This window comes from Ursus maritimus, unplaced genomic scaffold (genome assembly GCF_017311325.1).
Source record: "Ursus maritimus isolate PB19 unplaced genomic scaffold, ASM1731132v1 scaffold_26, whole genome shotgun sequence".
In the NCBI taxonomy this organism is placed as follows: domain Eukaryota; kingdom Metazoa; phylum Chordata; class Mammalia; order Carnivora; family Ursidae; genus Ursus; species Ursus maritimus.
Genome location: NW_024425119.1, coordinates 43,442,607 through 43,467,732, shown reverse-complemented (window position 1 = coordinate 43,467,732; position 25,126 = coordinate 43,442,607). Strand labels below are relative to the sequence as shown.

Sequence of the window (25,126 nt, the reverse complement as noted above, 5' to 3'; positions counted from 1 at the left end):
TCTTAATTCCTTTAGCTATTTCACCCTCCCCCTCCCACCTCATCTTTGGTAACCATCAGTTTGTTCCTTGTATTTAAGAGTCTAGGGCATTTTTTGTTTGTTTGTTTGTCTCCTTTTTTGATTTATTCTTTTGTTCTATTTCTTAAATTCCACATATGAGTAGAAATCATATGGTATTTGTCTTTCTCTGACTGACTTATGTCACTTAGCGTTATATCCTCTAAGTCCATCCATGGTGTTACAAGTGGCAAGATCTCATTCTTTTTTGTGGCTGAATAATATTTCATTGTGTATATACACCACATCTTCCTTCTCCATTCATCTGACGATGGACACCTGGTTTGCTTCCATATCCTGGCTATTGTCAATAATGCTGCAATAAACATAGGGGTGCATATATCTTTTCAAGTTAGTGAAAGTGAAAAGCTTTTGCATAGCAAAGGAAACCATCAACAGAACAAAAAGGCAACCTACGGAATAGAAGATATTTGCAAAGGATATATCTAAGGAGTTAATATCCAAAATACGTAAGGAATTTACACAACACCAAAAACCAAACAATCCAATTTAAAAATGGGCAGAGGAGGACCTGAAAGACATTTTTCCAAAGAAGACATACAGATGGCCCACAGACACATGAAAAGATGCTCAGCATCGTTCATCATCAGGGAAATGCAATTTAAAACTACAACAAGATACCGCTTTACACCTGTCAGAATGGCTAAAAAAAAAAAAAAAAAAAAAAGACAAGAAATAACAAGTATTGGGGAGGATGAGGAGAAAAAGGAACCATCATGCAAAGTTGGTGGCTGTTGGTGTGGCCACTGTGGAGCCAGTATGGAGGTTCCTCAAAAATTAAAAATAGAATTACCATATGATCCAGTAATTCCACTGGTGGGTATTTACCCAAAGAAAACAAAAACACTTTTTTCTGGTTTCTTTTAATAATAATTTTTTAAAGCCAGTAAGGAGACACAATTGAAAAGTAGACAAGTTTAAAAAAAAAAGATGAGAAAGAGCAAAGACACATCCCTAACTCCACAATAAACACAGAGCTCTGTCACTGTTTCCCCACCAGCATTCCTTGGGAGGCCTAGCTTTCTGTGTACTCAAGCGTACTCTCCCCCACAGCGCAGGGAGACCCGACGGCATTCAGGTGTGACGATGTCAGATCGAACACGTATTGGCACTGCTGAGTTCAAGGTCCTCAGTTTGCGCCCTGAAGTGGGTTTAATCCTCCACGCATGCTGCATCCCACAGCCAGAGTAGAGAGCCAACCCAGTCAGCATCCAGACACCGACTCGGGCCCAGGAGCCAGCTGCCATCTGCGTCATAAGGTAAACACTCACAAAGATGCTCAGGAGTGGGAGGAGAGGCAGAGCAGGGACCTTAAAGGGAAGGGGAGTGGGGCTCTGCGGCTGTCTCCAGATGACCCCAGTGACCCCAGCGATGAGCACCAGCAGCAGCACAACCACTGTGACCCGCGCTAGATCTCCAGAAAGCGGAAGCGGCCACGGAGCCAGCGCCAGGCCGAAGAGAGATAGCAGCAGAGCAAGCAGCGGGGAGCAAACCTAGACAACCCGGCCGGAGAGGGGGGGCGTGCACGCAGGGCTGCCTGGACAAGAGTCCCCACAGGGTCAGCTTCTCCACCGCAGGTCCCTTCTCCCGCTGCACCCCTGCTACGTTTTCTTCATCCTTCACTTCGACGACGAGAACACCAGTAGCCACCAGGGAGTAAGTAAGCAGGGTCCCCATCGACATGAGGTCCACAAGCTCAGTGAGGCCAAAGAGGAATGTCACGAAAGCCAGGATCATGCCCGAGGCCACAGCGGCCACAGTGCGGATCCCTGTTCTGGTGTGCGTCCTGGCAAGGACACCGAACCAGGAGGCCATCATCCGCCATCACAGAGATCATCCAATAAATGAGGAACACAGAGTCCAAGATGCCACTAGAGGGGCGCCCGGGGGGCTCGGAGGGTTGAGCGTCCACCTTCGGCTCAGGTCACAATCTCAGGGTCCTGGGATCGAGTCCCACGTCAGGCTCCCTGCTCAGCGGGCAGTCTGCTTCTCGCTCTCCCTCTGCCTTTCCCCCTGCTTCTCCCCACTGCTCCTGTGCTCTGTCTCTCTGTATCTCTCTCTGTATCTCTGTCTCAAATGAATAAATAAAAAATTATTTTAAAAAAAGACGCCACTAGAAAGAACACAGAGTGCTCCAACAGCCACAACAGAGCCAGCAGGGGCCCAGCCAATATGGAGAAATGCCTCAGGCAAGGAGCTCCCAGGTTGAAACTGGTAATAAGGCACCATGAGCATAAGGGCCGCAGAGACACCAAAATACACCAAAAAGCAGATGAACACTGAAATCACAATGCCCACAGGGATGGAACGCTTTAGATTCTGGGCTTCTTGGCAGCGGTAATAATGCTGTCAAAACCAGTAAATGCTTAGAAACAGGTAGCTGTTCCACGGAGAATCGCCTTGAAGCCAAAAGGCACAAATCCTGCACAACTTGGCACTGAGGCTAGATGTGTCATCCTGTAGTCCCCTTCTGTGGGCTTCCAGCTGTGCAGCTTCCCCTTAATGAAGCCAGAGATAACGACAAAACCAAGAACCAAAAGGTTCACCACCATGAACACCGTAGTAACGGAGACACACTCACTAGCCCTCAGAGCCAGCAATCCGGTGAGTACCACCACCAGGCCCACAGCAAAGAAGTCTGGATATTCTGCAAGGACACAGGGAACATACAGTGAAACGCTCTCACTCAATGTCCAAGAGATCTGGTTCTCAATCACGTTGTCAAAAGCTGGGCTCCAGGCCCAGGCCATACTGGCCGTACCAGTAACATAGGACAGGATAATGTTCCAGCCAGTGGTGAAAGCCCAGAGCTCACCCACAGGGAGAGATAGACAGAAGCAGATTGGGGAAGCCGAGCACTAAACCCTGCATAGCACAGAGCAGCCAACACAGAAGACAGGGCGGCCACCAAAAAGCAGATCACAATGGACGGTCCTGCTTTATCACTGGCCACCTCGCCAGCCAGGACATACACACCTGCACCCACTGTGCTGCCCACACCCAGGGCCACTATATCCAGAGTGCTCAGGCTTCTGGCAGGGGAAATCTTAGCCACGTACTGCTCCAGTGTATGTCTACGTACCAGCTCTTTACCAAATCTGCAAAGTGCCTGGCACAGCATTCTAGCTGAAATCAGAGAGGATTCTAGCATCAGAGCGCTGTAGCAAGCCCAGGGGGCACAGAGTCTCCAATTGGGTTTGGTGAGGCTGAGTTAAGCCCGGTTGGGGCTGGGTTGGGTTGGGGCTGCGGAGTTCAGTGCTCAGGCTTCAAAGCTGCTGCTTCGTATTTCATTTTATGTGTGCTCTCCCTCCATGATGCTGGAGACACAGTAAACAATAAATATTTACTGAACCCATATTCAACCAACCAACCAAAGGTCAGGAGTCACATGTCACCTGTTGCAGCCCAAATATCACAGAAACGGACACCAAAGGACATTACAGAAAAAAATCAGCTCTCCTTTCCCCCCAGATAAAGTGCCAAATACCTCCCAACATTCTGCTTTTTTACGCACCACATGACATAATCCCATTTGGGTTCGTCTAACTCATGTAGCTTCATGTACTAATTAAGCTGTAAGACACAACAGGGCATGAATTTATTGTGCAATAATTCACACGCGGGATGTTTGCGCAGTGCTTGGGCGTGAGTTATGACACATTAATTCACGGCCTAGAGGGCCTCATTGCAATTACAGACCCATTTTTTAAATATCATCTGAGTTTAAAATACAAATATTGGTCCCCCAGTCTTAAAACCCTTAGCCCCCAAATCAGCTAGCCAAGATCAGATGGCACTTTGGCCCCCTTCCTCCTCCTTCTGCATCAACCATTTAGCTGTACTGAGAGCCAAGGAAGTACAGTCGAACCCTTCACCTTACCCACCCAGGCCCACAGGGGTGCTGTGAGAAGAGAGGAAGAGGGGAAAGGGTCAGGGCCCTCGTAACTGCATGCCAGAAGGGGAGGAATAGGCTGTCGGGTAAGGAAGCACCGAGAAATGGGTGCAGCAGCCAACCCCAGGCCCATGACTAAGAAGGGAGAAGAGCCAGAAAGGCCATTTTATGAATTCTGACATTCAATAAACTTCACCCGAAGCAACCAGGCAAAATTCACTACAATTTTTATGTCCACAGTTATGAGAGTGTGATGGGAAGGGAGAAAAGAAATAAGTCACCTAGCTCAGTCGCTCACAACCAAAACAATTCCCCTGTCTCCTCCCTCTCTGGGTTCCGGGAGAAAGGTGAGCTCACTTCTGCAGACGGCTCTCCTCGCTGGCCACACCATGCTCTATAAACACCCTGCACCATCCGTGATGTCAGCCACCAGCCACCTGGAGAAGCTGCCCTGCTCTGTGAGCTTGTATTAAAACACTCACTTATAACTCCCTATTAATTTTTCACGAGAAGTTATTTTTAACTCGCTCAAACCATTGTCTGAATATGCCAAATATATTTTCTTAATGAACGAACCCTGCGTGTGGTTCCTCCTTCCCCTACTCCCCTGCTGCTATTCAAATGGTCCCCTCCTCATGGGGAGCAAGGCTTTGGATGAGCAATTCACAGCAATGCCCCGGAAATGAGTAGTGGAGAACAGAGAGAACAATGTCATGCAATCCCCACTCTCCTCCCTACTCAGGCTTTGGTTTGGAGAGAATTTTAGGAAATGTTGTCAGGGGTTTTTCAAGACAGAAAAATCAAGTCAAAATTGAAAAGTCTTCTCTACAGATTATCAAAAGAAACCCTTGGGTTATTGGGATCCCATTTACAAATCCACCTAGACTCCTTATTTGCCACCTACCAGTTCCAGTGTTCTGATTTACTCATGACACACGAGATGGATCAGGAGCGCCAATTCTTAACTCATGGAACCCTTCTACACTACAAATGTGATTGAGGTGTCCCCCGCCTTCTACACTACAAATGTGATTGAGGTGTCCCCCGCTTACCTCAGACTTCAAACCCTTCAGTGGTTCCCCACTGCCCTTCCTTTATAATCCTTCCTTCCTTCATAATCTGACCCGTGCTTATTCCTCTAGCCTCATCCCCTACCCAGTTCCTGCTCCAGCTACGAAATTCTACACTCACTCTGGTCCCTTGCCTCTAATGCCCTCTCAGCCCCCTTCGCTTACCTAGGCCCTCCTTATCTTTCAATCCCCCTGCTCAGAAGTTGCTTCCCCAGGAAGGCTCCCCTGATCCTTATGCTGCCCTTCCTATGTGCTCTCATAGCAGCTGGGCTTCCCGCATGTGCCACTTGATCCTAATGTATCAAAATCCCAGGGGCACCTGGGTGGCTCAGTCAGTTAAGTGTCTGACTCTTGATTTCGGCTCAGCCTTGATCTCAGTGGGGATCTGCTTGAGATCCTCTCCCTCTGCCTCTCCCCCCGCCCTGCTTGCTCTCTCTCTCTCAAATAAATAAATAAAACCTAAAAAAAAAAAAAAGTCCAGTTCAGCTGCCCGTCTCCTCCTCCTGTGAGTTGGGTGCTCAATAAATATTTGTTGAACAAATGTACGAACTGGGAAGAGAAACCTAAAAGAGCACATAATCCAGAATTCCTATCTACTTGACTTTGAGATACATACCTTGTAACCAAGCAACCTTTATAAACCTGACTCAGGTAAATATATAAATGGTATTACCTTCCTTGTAGAAGGCAATCAAAATGAAAAGTGTGGAGGGAAAACCGACTGTGATGAAACCTTGACCGCAGATCATTCGTGCCAGGTATAAGCCACACGTAGGTGATAAAGAATCGTTTGCCTTTGAGGACACTTGTTTTAAAAATATCGGGCTACCTTGGGTTATAGGCAACCAACCACCCACGCCCAGTTAGAGAATCCCTACTTTCTCGAAGGCACCATGTCTAGAACCTATAATCTAAGCAGGATGCCCTAAGACAGAGGTGCTCGCCTCAGGGGACAGAAGGAGGCCCAATGAAGACACCCGGGGAATATTGTCAAACTTCAGATCCTCTCCCTCTGGAGACTCCTGTCCACCTAGCCTCTCGCTTCCCATGACTGCTCTAAGCCACCCCAACTGAGAAGAAATTGTCCTACATTTCAAAGAGAAGAGGTTCTAAAAGCTTCCTTCTCTGGAAGGCAGCCCAGTTGAGTAGTTAGGAGTAACGGCTGTGCAGGTAGACTGTTCAGATTTAAATCATAATTCAACCTCTGGACAAATTAGCTCCCCTCTCAGTGCTTTAGTTTCCACAAACGGGAGTGAAAGTAAATACCTCATAGGGTTGTTGTGAGGAGTAAGTGAAATGATGCTTGGGAAGTCCTCAGCTCAGCGCCTAGCAAACCATGTGCACGTAATATAATCTACCTAATATTTAATGTTAACATCTGATCCAAAGTCCCCAAACTTTGAAAAGCAATTAATCTTTGTAAATTATTGTCCAGCCTCAAAATCATGCACTAAAATTCAAACCTGTTGGCTAACCCTCATGAGAAAATGAAAACTGTTTTATTCCATATAATTCGCCTTGAAATTCTAAGGCCTCTAATTAGACACCCTCAAATATGCTGGTGATAAACACTCTGGGGTCCTAGGCCGACTGAGTTAGACCAAGCACTGAAAAATGCAAGGCTTCGGGCCCCTGGCTGGCTCAGTGGATACAGCCTCCAACTCTTGATCTAGGGGTTGTGAGTTCAAGCCCCACTTTGGGCAGGGAGCCTACTTAAAATTAAAAAAAAAAAAAAATAGGGGCGCCTGGGGTGGCACAGCGGTTAAGCGTCTGCCTTTGGCTCAGGGCGTGATCCCGGCGTTACGGGATCGAGCCCCACGTCAGGCTCCTCCACTATGAGCCTGCTTCTTCCTCTCCCACTCCCCCTGCTTGTGTTCCCTCTCTCGCTGGCTGTCTCTCTCTCTGTCAAATAAATAAATAAAATCTTTAAAAAAAAAAAAATAGAAGTCAAAAAAGAAAAGAAAACTACAAGGCTCCAATATAATAATAATAATACTATCTTTGTCTACAGGTGCCTCATCTTATTTCTAGAAGAGGCAGTGCTGGGTACAAAGTGGTAAGAGCAAAGACCATTATGTCAAAATTTTTGGATTCGAGCCCTGACTCTTTCCCTTCATTATATAAACTTGGGTAATTTGCTCAATCTCTCTAAACCTCAGTTTCCTTGTCCTTAAGGAAACTCATTTTACTTCCTTTACTGAATCAATATGAGAATTCAATGAGAAGATACAAAGTAACCCTCCCACCCACAATCCCTCTCCTAGGTACCTACCCCAAGGAAACTCTCCTGAGTCCATAAGGAGACCCATACGAGCACGTCCATCACAAGACTGTTTGTGGTCGCAAGAGGCTGGAAGCTATGCCAGCATCTGTTACTAGAGGAATTTATAAGTATAATGTGCTGTATGTGCACAATGGAGTAACTCACAGTAGTCGGAAATAATAAAGTAGATTTACAGATGGCAACATGGGTAGATCTCAGAAACAATGTTCCATAGGAAAAGCAAAAGCAGGGTGAGGGGTATGGCGCAATGCCACTTATTTTAAGAGCAACCCCAAAATGCTGTACGTTTGTCAAGGATACACATATGTCTGCTGAAAATGTCATGCCATCCCTCTGCTTAAAACCTTCCACTGGTGTCCCTTTGTTATTCAGAGTAGAAGCCAAAGTCTGCATTTACGATGGCTTGCAAGTCCTACAGAATTTGCACTTGATCAATGTACCTCTCAGCCTCCTGCTTCTCTGTCTTCCCATTCATTGTTCTCTAGCCACTGGCCTTCTAACCATTCTGGCCTCCTAACGTACCAGGCAAGATCCTACCTCAGGGCCTTTGTCCTTGCCGTCCCCTACAAATGGACCACTTCCACCCCGGAGAGCCACATGATTGCTCCCTTAACTGCATTTGGTGAAACAGTACCTGTGTAGCAAGCCTTTCTTAATCACCCCATAGAAAACTTCCGTCTGCTCCTGATTACCCACAACGGACCTTAACCCCCTGCGCTGCTTTTTTGTTTTTCCATAGCAGTTATCACTATTTAAGGTACTCTTTGTTTTACCTATTTATTTGTTCATGATTTGTCTCACTCCAACAGAATGTAAGCTCCACTCCAACAGAATGTAAAAAAGCAGAACTTTTTTGTTATTTTGCTCCTGGTTGTACTCCCCGTACCTAAAACTGCACCTGACACAGGTGCCACTGTGTATTTGTTGAATGGATGAGTGTAACTAACTACAGATATAGGGGCGCCTGGGTGGCACAGTCAGGTAAGCGTCTGACTCCTGGTTTCGGCTCAGATCATGATCTCAGGGTTCTGGGACCGAGCCCTGCATCAGGCTCCACACTCAGCACAGAGCCTGCTTGAGACTCTCTCTCGTTCTCCCTGTGCCCCTCCCCCCTGCTCTCTCTCTTTCTCTCTCTCTCTCAAATAAAATCTTTATAAAATATAAATAAATACACATATAAAGCATGGATTGGAGGAGCACTTGTTAAATACACTAAGCAAGTGCCTCCAGTGAGGAGGGGAAATGAGAAAAGAGATAAAAATGAAAGGAAAAAAGAAAATGCATTGAAAAGGGGCCTGATAAGAAGCGATGATGCAACACACCACAGCTGAGAGAGGGAAGCGACCCCACGCCGGGCCCTGAGGGTTCGACAAAGGAATTGCAGGAGATGATGTCGTGAGAGTACCTGGAACAGAGCCTGATAACTGGCAGACGCTCCATAGATTTAAACTGAAGGGGACCCAGAATCCTGCAATCGTCAGGATGTGGAGTGTGCAAAGAAGGAACACCTGCAAGAAAGAGAGTGGAGAACAAGGGAAGATGGGGCACCCCCCCACTAGTTCCCTCTGAACCCATGTCCCTTTTCCCAACTCCTCTTTCTCCATCAGCCCCTTCAACCATTTCTGGAGGCTCCTGTAATTGCCACTAAGGATGCTTCCGCCACGGTTCTCTCTCTGGGGAACCATCCTCAGCCACCCACCTCCCAACAAAGAGCACAATAGTAGTTCTTCACATTTGTTGAACCACAGACTCCTCCGACGTCGCTCACCTCAAAAAAAAAAAAAAAAAAAAGTCATACATGCTCCTGAAGTCCATCCGTGGACCCCGGCGAGGATCTCAGAGGGGGACCAAACCAAACGGCAGGGTGGGAGACGCTTTTGATAATTTCTGTCTCCCTCAACTCTGTTACGCAGGGTGGTCCTTGGGCTCGTCCCACTTGTACTGAAGATGAGTGAAAATGGGCCTACAGACAAAGTGGGAAGATACCAGAGAAGAAACCGAAAGAACAAAACACATGGGAATTAAATAATCATATTTTATGACCCCAACAGAAGCAGGCAGAGCAAACAAATGAACAACCAAACCTACAGAGGAAAAAGCAAGCCCATGATTGGGAATCCTGAGAAAGTCTACCTGCAATCCAGCTTATAACAATACAGAGAAACATCACCCTCAAACACCATGTTCAGAAATGCCCTTTCTCCGTGTAATAATCTGTAATTATTCCAATGGTTTCTATTCAGTCCAGACTCTTTGACCCCGCTGTCAGAGCCCCATCCTAATTCTCCCCGTTCTCTCGGGCCCATCACCTCCTTCCTAACTCAGCTCCTCGCATCCTGACTTACCTTTCCTGGGACCAGGTTTTCACCTGGGTAAGTTCCCCGCCCTGCCAAGGACACCTTCCTCACTGCTTTCTGTCCAGTCTTGACCCCCTAGCTCTTCTCAACCCTATTCTACAATCTCCCCTCCACATCTAGGAAGCCTTTCCAAAGACATCCTGACTGATCCCCCACCTCCTTCCTTCCTTCCCTCCCTGCCAGCGCTTACAGTCTGTCCTGGTGCTCAGCTGTAAGTAATTCCCCCTTTCTGTCTGGTGCTGTCCTGGGTGTGTCACTTAAATTCCTTTACAGTCTAAAAGCTTCCAGAGGGCAGGGCCAGGGTCCACATACCTCCTCCGTTTGTATTCCACACTCCCACCCCCAACCCCCACTACCCAGGACAAGGATCTCCTCATAATTGTACCAAGCAACCAAAAGAAGCATTTAGGACAGAGGATATGAATATATAGAGGTATGAATTGACTCCTATATCTTGAGATTCCTAGAAGTAGGATTTTTTTTAATTTTTTCATTTTTTGGAAGGAGAAAAAGGGCCAAAGAGAGGTGGAAACAGGGGACTGGAACGTGCACAATCATCTATTTCAAGGGCGTTTCCTGAGGACATTTCCTAATGAGGGCCCTGGGTCTGTGAACCTCAGTTTAATTAGGAAACAGTCTCTCCCAGAGGAGGTACTTAAAGAAATGCAGAGAGAGGCCAGGGAACATGAAGCCAGCTTGTATGAATTCCATAATGCCCCCAGCTCCCCCTCTTCCCTCCCTCCTCCTCCCCATGCTTCTCTCGGTCTCTGAGCTCATTCCAAACTCCAGAACAAAAGTTCCATCCCAAGTCGCCAAGAAGAACTCCTGTCAAATCCAACAATCCACCCACTAAATTGCAGGCCGTCTTGCTTTCCCAGCCAGCCCCACCCACTCTCCTCCATCCTGGAGGTCACTGTGTTCACTCCTCCGTCTCCGAGAAGGGTACTGCCCTCACTCTGGACCTTTCTTTTTCAAAACATTTTTCCAAGGCAGTACGTTCCACTGGTTCCCCTGGTTGGGTGTTAACCCTCCTCCCAGTGAGGAAGTTGGCCTTGCGGCTCCTCCCGAATGGCTTCAAATATAGTTTGGATACCAGTTGCTTTGCTAGAAGTTTGGTAAAGACTTGAGAGGAAGGCTAATGAGGCTGTTCAATAGTTATTTTCAGGTGCTCAAAGTTTCAGAGTAGAGGACTTGAAACACAGCATCTCCAGAGATTATATCAATCTCTTTCTATCCAAACACAGATACTTCTCTGATCCCAAATTATATAAATTCTCTCATTCACCTTAAAATGTCCAGAGAATACAAACTCCAGAGCCAATCAAACCAGTTTATACAAACAAGTATAAAGTTTTCTGGATAGCGGAGCTTTCCAAGAGTTTCCCAAGTCCTCGTTCAAGCAGCCCTGCAACTCTGGAAGAGGGCAGTTAGGAATACAAGAGTAGAGGCTTTGAGTTCAGGCCAAGAGCTTGAAATAATAGCAAGTGTGATGTACATAGTACGCTCATACTTCCAAAGCGGAGACAGTTCAGAATACAGACAAAAGAGTAAACAGAGCAAAAGCCTCCATGAACGCTGGGGCTGAGTCTCATACCCTAGGGTAGAAGGAATTCGTTAACAAAGCCAATGGAAAAATGCAATCTTCCCATTTTCTCTTTCTGTTTGTGCCTTGTCTAGAAGTGTGTGTGTGTGTGTGTGTGTGTGTGTTTGTGTGTGTGTGTGTCTAATTGCAGTCATTCATTTATTCATTCAACAAATATACCGGTCCCCAATTATTCAAACTGCTATAAGGCAAAGAAAAACACAAAAATCCCTCCACTTGAGTTGCTTACATTCCTGCAGGAGGAAGCAGACCGTAAACAAGTAATAAGGATGTAGATCGTGTCGGATCTGTGGTCAGTGCTGCGAGAAATGTAAAGCAAGAAAAGGCTGGGATGTGCTCGAAGTGGGTGTTGTGATTTTAAGACGGGTGGTCCAAGACAGCCTCGCACACACGCTGTTGTGCAACCGTCACCAGCATCCAGCTCTAGAACTTGTTCGTCTTCCTCAGCTGAAACTCTGTACCCATTAAACAGTGACTCCCCATTCTTCCCTCCCCGCAGCCCCTGGCAACCACCGTCCAACTTTCTGTCTTTATGAATGGAACTACTCTAGGTACCTCATGTAAGTGGAATCATACGATATTGGCCTTTTGTGCCCGGCTTCTTTCACTCAGCATGATGTCTTCAAGGTTCATCCCTGTTGTTCCAGCTGGAATAATATTCCATTGCAGGTACGCACCACATCTTGTTTATCATTCATCCACCGATGGGCACATGGGTTATGCGGGTTCTGCATATGGGCATACAAATACCTTTTTGAGTCCCTGCTTTCAATTCTGAGGGAAATATACCCAGAAGTGGGATTGCTGGATTGCATGATAATTGTATATTTAATTTTCTGAGAAATCACTGTGCTGTTTTCCACAACAGCTGTACCATTTTGCACTCCCACCAGCAATGCACAAGCATCCCGATTTCTCCACATCCTCACCAACACTCGTTATCTTGTGTTTCTTTAATAGTCACCAACCCATGGGTGTGAAGTGGTACTTGGCTATTTTTGAGGTATAACAAGGAAGGCCTGTGGGGCCAGGACAGAGTGAGTGAGCGGGAAGCAGTAGGGGATGAGGTCAGAGAGAAAGGAGGAAGCCAGATCCTTCATGTAGGGTCTGAGAATCACTACGAGGACTTTGGCTTTTACTCTGGGTATGATGGAAACCCTAGAAAAGGTGATAGTTTCATATGTTGGCTACTGATTTTCATGTTCTTTGGACTAAGTATCGGGTTCTCAAACTAAGGAAAGTCCTCGTCCGGAGTTTGAAAACAAGGCATGGAGACAAGTTTTGCAGAGACCTCAATAGATGTCTGGTGCTTCTGACAACACAGTTGGGGTTGAACAAGCCGTGTTCTTGCATCTGCCCCCCCTCTAAATGCCAAAGATGAGCTGCCATACAGCCCCCTATGATGGACATGATGGACTAACCTGATGGACTGCTTTCGTTGAAACTGTTCACGTTATGGATTATCTCTAGGCAGGATGCAATCACTTAAAAATCAAACCAAAGTCATTTTAGTATCATTCACTATTTTAGGTTATTCCCACCATTGCTGTGGATAATCAAGAGCTGACATGGAGATAAAGGGCGCTCTTTCTGGAACCTGGTGAAATACGGGACTGCAAAGACAGGGGTAGGGAGACTCTTAGAAAGGGGGCAGGAACCATGTGGATCAGGCACTTGCAATCCTTGCAGAATTAAATAGATGAATCCAGTCCCAAGCCCCAGATGCCTCAGGAAGGACTGTCAGAAATGTCTGAGATGATCAGAGCTGGAGAGAGAAAGGGCCCCAAAGGGAAGCCTGAAAACACATTTCTGAGAGGCAGAGTACCTCTCATAACCCTGCTTCCCCCGGGCGACAGGGATGAAAGCTTCTACATCAAAATGAGAAGTCCAAGGAGTTATAGATTTTCTCAACAATAAATAATCTGGAGAGAATGGCCGCCCAACCACCGTTTATAAATGTTAGAAAATACACACTTGTGTGTGTGGGTTAGGGAGGGAAATGGAGGGTAGAGAAGGAGAGAATTATGGGGTTGTCCCCGCTGGGAAAGGAGGAGGGACAGAAATCAATTTTCACCATGGCATTCTTAGGATTCAAATGGGGGTTAAGGGAGGGAAGTATAGTAAAACCTAGAAACCTAAATAACTAATTTCTTTCAGCAAGGGAACAGGCCATGTACTCCTAGGTTCTGCGTGCTGTTTTTCTTTCCATCTGAGGACCGCCTTATTCATCCTCCAGTCTCAACGTAGTATGATCACCGCTCGTCCCCCAGGGTAAAGAGACTCCGGAGTTTGCCTCACGTCATAGTCCCCAACTCATTTCCCATCTCTGTGGGCTCATTACAGAGCTCTTAGTTTACCCTTAAGCCTTCAAACATGTTTTTAAAAAGTGGGACTAAAAAAAGGAGAAGGCGGCTCTTCCTCCTCTCCTCAAGTACAAAAATAATACACCTAGATAGCAGGGAAAGTTTTAGGTCATTCATTCAGTCATTCATTGAATAAATATTAAGCACCTTCTAAATGCCAGTCCTTGTCCTTAACCCTACAAACACAATGGGGAGGAAGACCTGTTCCCTGCTGACATGCCATTCATTGTCTTTAAGAATGTTCTTATAGGGGCGCCTGGGTGGCTCAGTCGTTAGGCGTCTGCCTTCGGCTCAGGGCGTGATCCCAGAGTCCTGGGATCGAGCCCCACATCAGGCTCCTCCGTTGGGAGCCTGCTTCTTCCTCTCCCACTCCCCCTGCTTGTGTTCCCTCTCTCGCTGGCTGTCTCTCTCTGTCAAATAAATAAATAAAATCTTTAAAAAAAGAAAAGAAAAGAAAAGAAAAAGAATGTTCTTATATAGGGGCACCTAGGTGGCTCAGTCGGTTAAGCATCTGCCTGTGGCTCAGGTCATGATCCTGGGGTCCTGGGATCAAGCCCTGCATTGGGCTCCCTCCTCCATGGGGGGCCTGCTTCTCCCTCTCCCATCGTCTGCTGCTCCCCCTGCTTGTGCTCTCTTTCTGTCAAATAAATAAAATCTTACAAAAAAAAAAGTTCTTATATAGGGGCCCCTGGGTGGCTCAGTCAGTGAAGCATCTGCCTTCAGCCCAAATCATGATCTCAGGGTCCTGGGATCGAGCCCTGGGATCGAGCCCCACGTTGGGCTCTTTGCTCAGTGGGGAGTCTGCTTCTCCCTTTCACTTTCCCTCTGTGCTCTCTCTCTCGTTCTCGCTCAAGTAAATAAATAGAATCTTTTTTTAAAAAAAGAATGCTCTTATATAATATTTCTGCCCAAAATGTGTAACCTGAATCTGATGAAAAAAAATGATCCTTCTACAAAACAACTTTCTACAGAAAGCTGACTTTCTATAAAACAACTGACCTATGCCATTCAAAACTGTCAGTGTCAGGAATGATAGGTTGCAGATTAAAGGAGAATCGAGAGACACGACGATGAGATATAATGCAGAACCCTGGATTGCACCTGGATCAGGGAGAAACATTCTACTATTTCAAAAAAATTGGACAATTAGTAAACTTTGAATATGGACCATATTTCATATATACATTAACACAGACACACACACTGAAGAGAGCATGCAAATGTGGCAAAATATTAACAAGCAATCCTGGTGAAAGATAAATGGATGTAAATTATAACTGTTCTTGTAACTTTCCATAGGTTTCATATTTCTCAGATGAAAAAGTTAGGAGGAAAACAAGAATGTCCCAGTACTAAAGGTTATGGATTCTCATTCCCTGAATGACATTTATAAACCAGCATGCCATCACTTTTGGTTGGAACAAAATCCTACCCAGAATTAGGAACTTTAGATCAGAGGAGTGGGTGGGAGGATAGAACTCCTTTGTCTTTGATTTACAACCAAAATTGTCAGTAAGCAAAAATGCCTGGAAAGAAACCACAACCTTGGCTCATGTTAGTACAGTTATAAAAACTACATACTGTTATTGTCATTTTGTGGGACTAACACAAATTAATATTTCAGGGCCCTAGGCTTGGACTCTAAGAGGCATCGCGGAACATGTGCAGAAACTAAAGGCAGAGAAAAATGGTATCTTGCAAATAGGGAACCAGGTACATGCGCAAGAATCAGGGGTACATGGAAGGAGGGGTGAAAGAGAACCAGAATTTGTTGAGCTGTAAGAAATGCACATATGTTTTGTTTAACAACCCAATGAAATATTATTATTCCACTTTACAGAATGAGAGGTGAGACAACTGTCCTAAGCTCATATAGCCAGTAAAAAGAAGAGCTAGAATTTGAACTTGGTTCTTTGTTACTTCAAAGACCATGTTCTTTCTACCGCAGCACCTTCCCTCCACAAAGAGTCAAGACTCTAGAGCATGGACATTAAAGGAGTCTTTGAGCCAGTTTTTATCTTTGAGCCCAGGTCACCCTCTGCCGATGTCTTCCCTTTCATCCCAAATAGATACTCATGGGCCAGAGCTAGATGTAGAGGGATCATGAAATCTGAAAGCTCCATCTAACCATGACCTGCTAAAATCCTAACCCAATCTAGAGGTCGGGGGGAGGGTGCCTGGCTGGGTCCTTCAGTAGAACATCTGACTCTTGATCTCAGGGCCTTGAGTTCAAGCCCCACACTGAATGTAGAGATTACTTTAAAAAAAAAAAAGGTAAAATCCTAACTAGTCTAGGGCCAAAATGTCTCCAGACTATATTCCTATTTTATTTTTTTTCAGACTATATTTTTAGATGCCAAAGAAGATTCCAAAGCATCCTCATAGCTATTCCAATAGTTCCCAGATATGATTTTATAGCTAACTATAATTCCTACCCACAACTTTAACCCATCTCCTTTTGCTTGGCTTTTAGTAGAAATATAAGATAATAGATCTCTAGATGCCAAATATGTCACCCACCTGAGACTTCTTTCATCATCCTAGTCATTCATCATTCCATCCCAAATCTTTTCTAGTGACTATCTCATTCTTGAGAAGAAAAAAAAAAAATCCTCAGTGGGGTCAGGAAGTGCTAGAGAAGGAAACAAAGCCTTCATTCTCATTGCACAAGGAAAATGGGGATGGGGAGCTGATATTTCTAAAAACGGGAGTGCTATAGCAGGAAGATGACTGCAATTTCCCTGGAAACCTAAAAACCTCCAGGTTTGGCCTTCCCAAACCTCAGCCGTCACCCAAGGCTTCCAGATGTTGCTGGCACACACCGTTAAGAAACATCTGTCACAAAGGACAGCCCCAACTGGGACAAAGGAGAGTAGGAAGGCAGACGGTGCCAATTTAATGAGGATGGTTAAACAACACATCTTTTTAAGCTTCCTAATTCACTTGGCCATTTGCTCCCCAGACTTGGCTGCCAATCAGGAGCAGACTGGGAATGTTTGCCAGAGAATGGCAATCCCCTCTTTATCCTTAACCCAGAAGAACCCAGTACCAGAAAAATGTCAGCTTGCCAGTCACTCCAAAATACGATTACCCCATTCCAGCGCTAAAACTTCACGATGATGCTGGGAAAAAGGACTTGAGCTCTGTCAGATGGATCATTCTGGTTTGGTTGTTGTTGACAACCAGAGACCTGACCCAGTAGAATATAAAAAATGAGCATTGGTGTTCCCCATTGTGACACGTGTCTCTGACCAGCTCTGAACTCACAGCATCTACAGCATTGTTAATATTTATTAATCATCCGTGGAAATAAGCACAAAGACCAATGGACATGAGATATCAATCCAGACCTCTCTGTCTTTTCTGGATCTCATTATTTTTTTAAGGTTATTAAGAAATATGGACTTGAGGGGCGCCTGGGTGGCGCAGTCGTTAGGTGTCTGCCTTCGGCTCAGGGCGTGATCCCGGCGTTATGGGATGGAGCCCCACATCAGGTTCCTCCACTAGGAGCCTGCTTCTTCCTCTCCCACTCCCCCTGCTTGTGTTCCCTCTCTCTCTGACTGTCTATCTCTGTCAAATAAATAAATAAAATCTTAAAAAAAAAAAAAAGAAATATGGACTTGAGATAAGGAATAATGGGTATTCTGAACATGCTATTAGTATAGGAAGATCAAAACAGAAGATAAAGGATTGCCTTTCTATTTTAATTTCAAAAAGAAGAAAACCCCAAATATGTCCAAAAACAAGAGCATCGACAAAGCAGCTTCTAAAGACCCTGACTTTATTCAGGGAAATTGCATTAAAATGTGGATTAAATCTAAGGAATTCCAACCAAAATCATTGGTTTCAGATATTTGGGGATCACCAACCTAGCCTTCAATTCAATTCAGCTGACATGAAGTCACTTAGACACTTAGCACCTTGTCTAGCAGGTTCCTACAGTTTGTGAATAACTGCATATCCAGGGCCAGCCTCCTGCCATACTTCCTGGCCCACCTTCCCGGTCCATAAAAGCAGAAACTCTAAAAATGAGATCTTTCAGCTCTCACTCAGATTCACCCAAGCAGCCATCAGACGGTGCTGCCCTTCCTTGAAGCAGGATAAAGCCCTAAATCACATTCTCCCGGACTACTGCATTGCAGCAGATAACTGAAGTGTGAGTGCCCTCTACCCTCCTTCTGGAAAATGACACTTTCCTCAAGTCTTAAAAGACTCTCTCTCCCCTTCTCCCTACTTCTCTCCCTCCCCCGCAACCAGACCTGCGTTTCCTGCTCTCTATTAAATCCAAACTTCTAAGATTGCATTTCCAAGGCTTGCTTTTCACTGTTCTTCTACCACGTACTCTTACTACAACCTTTTCTGTGGCTCCTGCTTGAACAGGACAAATCTTTCCCCACACATGCACATCTTGTTGGCGTTAACATCAGCTCTCACACAAGACTGTCGGTCTCTGCCTAGAACCTGCTCTTTCCAAACCCTGCTCTACATGACCCTCCTTCCGGAAGCTTCTCTGGCCACACCTACAGAGAAATATCTGAGCTCTCCAGTTTGCTCCTCTTGACCCCTGCTCTTTCCTCATGAATACCCAGCGGCAGATCTCACTGGCCTAGAACTCTGCACTGGGAGAACACCCAGTTAGGGAAGAGGGCAGGAGTAGTAGGTGATGAGCTCCTGCCTGATGACACTCTCAGCTTGCCTTTCCTCCACCAGCGAAAGCCTGAGTCACAAAGACTTACCTGGCCACCACCAAGGAAATACCCCAGACTCTACAGCCCTGCTTGGTGGGTCGACAATCTAAAATCAGAACTCTCTCTCTACAAATCTCTCTCACCACAATGGAGTGAAAGTACAAAGGAAATAACCCAAGTTGGCTGAGACCAAGTGCATCATCTGTGACATTTATGATTCGCTCCAGTGTCATCCCCGTGATGTGCGACAATGGAACAGACAGACAACACAGAGTTTATTACTTCCACTGCCTTACTTAATTTGGAAAATAAGTCACCTAATGCTTTGGCATTAGGCAACTCAAACTGTGATAACTACGTGTAAGGCTAGCCTGCAGAAGGGGGGAGTGGACAATAGTCAAACGACCGAACAGTGTGCAGAACAGGATGTCACTTGTTTCAGTAGAGAGAAGTACCCACGAAATGCCCGCGTCTTGTGAGCTCCCAGAGAAAAGGATTTGTTGCATGTGCTACCACTTTTCCTGTACTGTCTGTAAATCACTACACAGATGGATTCTGTGGAGTCTGGGTTGGGCCTCAACTGAGAAATTGGATGATTCCCTCAAGTAGAAACCATAAAAAGTTTCTAAGTGAGAAAGGCTGGATTCAATCTATTGAAGATCAGATTTCAACTAAGTGTAAATGAATACAAAGGCAAATTCCAAATTAGAAAATGCAGGCACCACAGTGATTCTTTGTGCAAAAGAATTCAAGCAAAAGCCACATTTTTCTTCCCCTTCATTATTAACATCACCACCGTCACCCCCAAATCACCAGGCACTCATTTACATACTGTGCAAGACATTGGTGGCAAACAGAGAACTCCCTCTGGAAACTTAAAATTAAGGGCATTTCCTGGATACTGCCCTCTCCTGAAGGAATACTTCTCCACCTGCCAAAATAAGTAAAAGATAAATAAACTATGAACCGGAAAGGATATTCCTAAATCAGAAATGAATAGTCAAGGAGAGGGCATGTCAAGATCCCAGATGGCTTCATAGTTGATGGAAAGTTAGAGTAGCAAAGACCTCATTTTCCAGTGTTGGCAAGACTAGGGAATATCTTCTGGTCACTGTGGGTCAGCCTGAGAAGGCTGCTTAGAAGAGGTGGCATTTACCCCAACGCAGTATTTTGTATAAATGTTTGCCAGGAAAACATCAGTTCCAGCTACATCTTCAGTTTGGGCCATGAGCCAATAAATAGAGCCTTTTTTTGGCCTTTCTTCCATGACCCCCACCAAAAACACAAAACAAACTCCACCACGCGTTGAACCAGTAAATCCAGTTTGCCCAACTATACAGATCCAGTTAAATATTTGCTACAGATATTAGTACAGATCTAGACACTAAAATATAACAATAATTCTCAGTCTTGGTCTGTGCAGAAAAGGAATAGAGAAATCATTTCAGTGTTACTTCTCCCCTGGGGAAAGATAAGTAAAGTTCGGACAGTTTCCCTGAAAGGTTGGAAAGAAAGCTGAAGTAGGGGCGCCTGAATGGCTCAGTTGGTTGGGCCTCTGACTCTTGGTTTCAGCGAGGGTCGTGGTCTTGGGGTCCTGGGATCCACCCGGCCCTGTGTCAGCCACTGCACTGGGCACGGAGCCTGTCTGAGATTCTTTCTCTCCCTCTCCCTCTGCCCCTCCCCCCCATGCTAAAGTTGAAGTAACCAAATTCAGCTCATAAGAAAGAAAATAAATATCCAAACTTATCTCCCAGGAGTGTTCTGAGAACAATCTCACCAAATGGATCACTTACCAGGCATTTTCCCACCTATAATCTTACTTTGTGCTATATTCTGTTTGAATATTACTTGGAAGAATCCATTGTCCCCCTTTCTAAAATAAAAACTCCTGGGGCGCCTAGTGGCTCAGTCAGTTAAGCATCTGAATTCACTCAGGTCATTATCTCAGGGTCCTGGGATTGAGCCCTGCATCTGGCTCCTCACTCAGCAGGGAGTCTGCTTCTCCCTCTCCCTCTGCCCCCCCCTTGCCCCTCCCCTCGCCCCTCTCTCTCTCAAATAAATAAATAATAAAATCTTTTTTTTTAATTAAAACAATTTTTTTAAAACTCCTAAAAAATTTAAAAAATGGGGCACCTGGGTGGCTCAGCTGGCTAAACATCTGACCAGCTCAGGTCATAATCTTTGGGTCCTGGGATCAAGCCCTGCATCTGGCTCCCCACTTAGCAAGGAGTTTGCTTGTCCCTCTCCTTCTCCCTCTGCCCCTCCCCCGACTCATGCTCTGTCTCTCTCAAATGGATAAATAAAATATTTTTTAAAAATTAATAGGGGTGCCTGGGTGGCTCAGTCAGTTAGTGTCTGCCTTCAGCTCGGGTCAGGATCCCAGGGTTCCAGGATCAAGGCCCAAGTCGGGCTCCCTGCTCAGTGGGGAGCCTGCTTCTCCCTCTCCCTCTACTGCTCCCCTGCTTGTGCTCTCTCACTGTCTCTCTGTCAAATAAATAAAATCTTTTAAAATTTTAAAATTAAAATTAAATTAAATAAATAGAAACTCCTTAGGGTAGAACATACTTCATGTCCTCTCAATGAGGCTAGAACCCCTAATTCTACAAGGAAATATTACTAGGTGCAACCAAGACTTGAACTTGAAGGCATGACACCCCAAACTGTCTGCTCATTAGACCAAGAGGAAACACAGCCACCTCCTCCAGCTCTCCTACCCACTCTACCGCCCCCAGCACTACACCTCTCAAATCCCATCCCAGGCTGGCAGAGGCTGAATTCCAAATCAGTGAAAACCCATTCTGATGCAGCTAACACACACCAGACCAACTGTATATAGACCAAGTCCAACCCCCCAGATGTAGACCAAAATCTATGTAGATGTAGACAGAAACATTTGTGCTTCCTGCCTTCGAAATCTATGGAGTCCCTGCTACATGGGGACACAACACTAGTTTCATTGCACCATTACTGGGGTAAACAATCAAATAGCCAGAGCTTCTCTAGAGCCCGTATAGACTCCATAGTATCTAGTATCATTCTGGGATGGTTATGAACAAGGTGGCTTTTCTTAGTCTCTTTGGGATAACTTCTGAGAAAATGGAGTTAAAGCCAATGTTCCTCATTCATGATTTGATACATTTACAGATGTGGTTTCAGTCAGAATCCAGTTTTGGAAATTCTTAACATTTCTATCACACCAAAACAAGATGATCAACTTGACAAATCAGAAAATCCTCAGTTTCTGCTTCTAGATGTCTTCAGAAACTAGATGGGCTACCAGGAAGAATCAGAATTGGATTTTCCAAACAGGAATCAGAAAGAGAGCTGGAGAGGGGCACCTGAATGGCTCAGTCAGTTGAGCATCTAACCCTTGGTTTCCACTCAGGTCATGATCTCAGAGTTGTGAGATCGAGCCCCACTTCTCCACTCTCAGCAGTCTATTTGAGATTCTCTCTCTTTCTCTCTCTGTCTGCCCCTCCCCCCACTCACATGCTCTCTAAATCTATCAATTAATCAATCAATCAATCTTAAAAAAAGAAAAAGGAAGAGAGCTGGGGAAAGCCAGGAAGGGTGTGAAATTAAGGGATTAGAAAGTGATGTGAGGGGCGCCTGGGTGGCACAGCGGTTAAGCGTCTGCCTTCGGCTCAGGGCGTGATCCCGGCGTTATGGGATCGAGTCCCACATCGGGCTCCTCCGCTGGGAGCCTGCTTCTTCATCTCCATTCCCCCTGCTTGTGTTCCCTCTCTCGCTGCCTGTCTCTATCTCTGTCAAATAAATAAATAAAATCTTAAAAAAAAAAAAAAGAAAGTGATGTGATACGTTGATGTCAACAGTGAAAATCAATTTCTTCTCTCATTCCCCCTATGATCCTCTACTCCCCTTTCCTCAACCCCGAAACCTGTCAGCCCAGAACACCTAATAAAAGTCCTCGGGAGAAAACAATAAAAGGAAATCCATCTGCCTGCCCACCTATTTTCCAAACTACAACTGCAAGGTAGGATGGCCTTTATCTACAATGAGCACTTAGCCACACTCATTTTTTTCCAGGAAACCTTGAAAACAGCTGTTTTTCCCCCAAAATCCTCCTTTCCTCGTAAGCATAGAATCTAGAAATCCATCCAGTGGTCCCATCTATCACTATACCCTGTCTCTTCTTTTATTTTTTTTAATTTATTTATTTGTCAGAGAGAGAGCGAGCACAAGCAGGAGGGAGTTGCAGGCTTCCCGCTGAGCAAGGAGCCCAATGTGGAACTCGATCCCAGGACCCTGGGACCATGACCCGAGCCAAAGGCAGACACGTAACCAACTGAGCCACCCAGATGTCCCCCGTCTCTACTTTTAGACTAACAGTTAGGAGTGGTCAGAGCTCATGGCTCCTTCTTCCATGTACCTCCTCCCAATATACACGCTCAGTAATACACTGCACACAAGGTGGCTTAGGAAAGGCCAACTACCTCTCTGGTTATCTTCCTTCATATCTTTAAATGTGTCCTTCTGTCCTCCCATGTAAGTACTTGGCTGTCATCTTCTCTCTGTCCTCCCTCACCAGACTTTGCTTGGTTGCTCCCATAGCCCTAGGTAGCTGCTCCACCCTGCCACCTGCTCCTTTGGAAAGTTAATTTGTTTTTTGTTTTGCTGTAGGAAAGACACCAGATCCTCTGATGTCTCAAAGTCCTGAGTTCTTATCCAAATACAGAACAATGTGACTTCTCCATCAAGACCCATCTGGGGGCGCCTGGCTGGCTCAGTCGGTAAAGCATGAGACTCTTGATCTCAGAGTCATGAGTTGGAGCTCCACACTGAGCTTAGAGATTACTTAAAGAAATCTGCAAAAATAACTTAAAATGTTAAAAAAAAAAAAAAAACAGGGGTGCCTGGGTGGCTCAGTTGATTAACCGTCCAACTCTTGAATTCAGCTCAGGTCATGATCTCAGGGTTGTGAGATGGAGCTGTGTGCTGGGTGTGGAACCTGCTTACGATTCTCTCTCTCCCTCTCCCTCTGCCCCTACACCCCCTCTCTCCCTCTCTAAAATAAATAAATAAATAAAAATTTTAAAAAAACCCATCTGCAGCACCCCAGCTCATGCATCATGATGTACAACAACGAGCCTCCACCACCCCTTTTTTAAGGGAGACTCTTTATCCCTATTCCCTTGTTCTCTCTAATCCCCAGCCTGCTTCATGATTTCTGCAATAATAAAAGAGAAAAAGGATAAGGGTAAACCAAAAGAACATAATCCAAAAATCATTTTTTATCACTTTGGAATATACTTGGTGAAGGAAATTGGCCTTTCCACATGATTTTGCTTAAACTAAGGTCAAAATGAGTCTGCCTTCTGGAGGCACATAACCCGTATCAATTCATAATGAGAGAAGTTGCCCAAGAACTGCTAGAGGGCAAGAGAAAGACAACCTAGAAATCAACATTTGCCACATACAATCAATACAACCGGTGTCATGCATGGATAAGTGTTGTCTGGGTTCTGCTGTCGAGGTACTGCCTACAGGGTACACGACGGGGAAGGTGGGGGTGCTGGGCAGAGAACAAGTCAAGACTCCAAGGGCCTTAGAAATTAAAGAGTTGCAAATATGTTTTGTGATAACAGCAAAATGCCTCTTGGAGACCCAGAAAGCCAGTCCTATTTCTGGCTTCTCCTCCAAGCCTTTATCAATCAATACATATGCCTATCATGTACATAAAATTGATAGATTTCAAGAGAGAGAAGAGAGCCATCAAGTTTCAAGGTTTATTTAGCACTGGCTCGTTTACAATATATTTGGGACCTCAGACAAGCCTCCTCCGTACAGTGTTTTAAAGACCACTAGGCAGCCACACCCCAGGGGAACTTGGTAATCTTTCCTCCTCCAGCCTGACCTAGCCTATACTCAATCCCCACCGCAGCTTTTTAAAATTAGCTCAGAAAGGCAGGGCGATACATTCAGCAGCTGCAAAAACAGATACCTAGCTCTTCGTGCCTGGAGGAGGAAGACGCATAAATCTTCTCTCCTTACAGTGGACCGCCTTATCAAACTGGACCTGCTATTCTGCGAAGTCCACACCAATGCCCTCCCTAAGAAGACAGATGCAGAGACTTTCAGAATCTCCCCCGAGAAACGAGGCAAAACATGGAGGAGGCAGCAGGGCCAGGTGGAAGATTCTCCATTCATTCGAAGAATGGGTCTGAGCATACTCTGTGCTAGGCCCTGTGGGAAAGACACAGATGAGGAAAGCAAGCTCCGCACTAGGCCAGAAAGCAAAGGCCGGGAAGGCGGGCAGGGCAAAGAGGTGGGAAGGACGCCGAGGAGAAGCGCCAAGGAACAACCTCCCCTAACGCCTATTTTCCTCAGCAGAGCTGAGAACCTTTCCGGTCTGGAGGAGGACAGAGTGTAGGCCTCCAAATCACTCCAACCCCAGCTAACCTACCTGCCCTTCCCAAATTCGCAAGGCCTCTGGTCTGCCCCCCCCCACCCCAATCCAGAGTCTAGCTCTGGAGCCTTGAAATACCCTCTGCTCAAACACCACAGGCTTCCACAGCCAGTGGCACTCCAAGCCCCGCCTCCTTCCTCTCAGGCTCTGTCAGTTTTCTTGCCAGCTCTAGAAACACGAGCAATCACTTACCCGTGGGCTTTTTCTACCTCAGGAGAGAAAGACCTGAGAAGAAAGTGCAAGCTAAACCCAAGGAGAGGTAAGGAGCTTGGCCAAGAAGTATCAGGATATGCCGCAGAACCCAGCCAGTGACCTCGGGGAGGCGGGGCCCTCGGGGAGGCGGGGCCCTCGGGGAGGCGGGGCC

General features: G+C 45.8%; 1 long non-coding RNA gene and 1 pseudogene across 2 annotated transcripts in view; one reads left to right on the top strand and one right to left on the bottom strand.

The window, feature by feature from the left end:
- Positions 1–925: 925 nt before the first annotated feature.
- On the bottom strand, positions 926–3,267 carry LOC103675544 (annotated as a pseudogene).
- An 8,650-nt stretch (positions 3,268–11,917) lies between these two features.
- Positions 11,918–25,126, top strand: part of LOC121105434 — a 14,142-nt gene continuing 933 nt past the window's right edge. The window contains exons 1-2 of one of the 2 annotated variants that reach the window (XR_005837961.1): positions 11,918–11,953; positions 24,977–25,021. This is a non-coding gene — a long non-coding RNA (uncharacterized LOC121105434). Of the gene's footprint in view, positions 11,954–23,585; positions 24,484–24,976; positions 25,022–25,126 lie in introns of those variants that run through there. The other variant, XR_005837960.1, reaches the window with a different exon arrangement.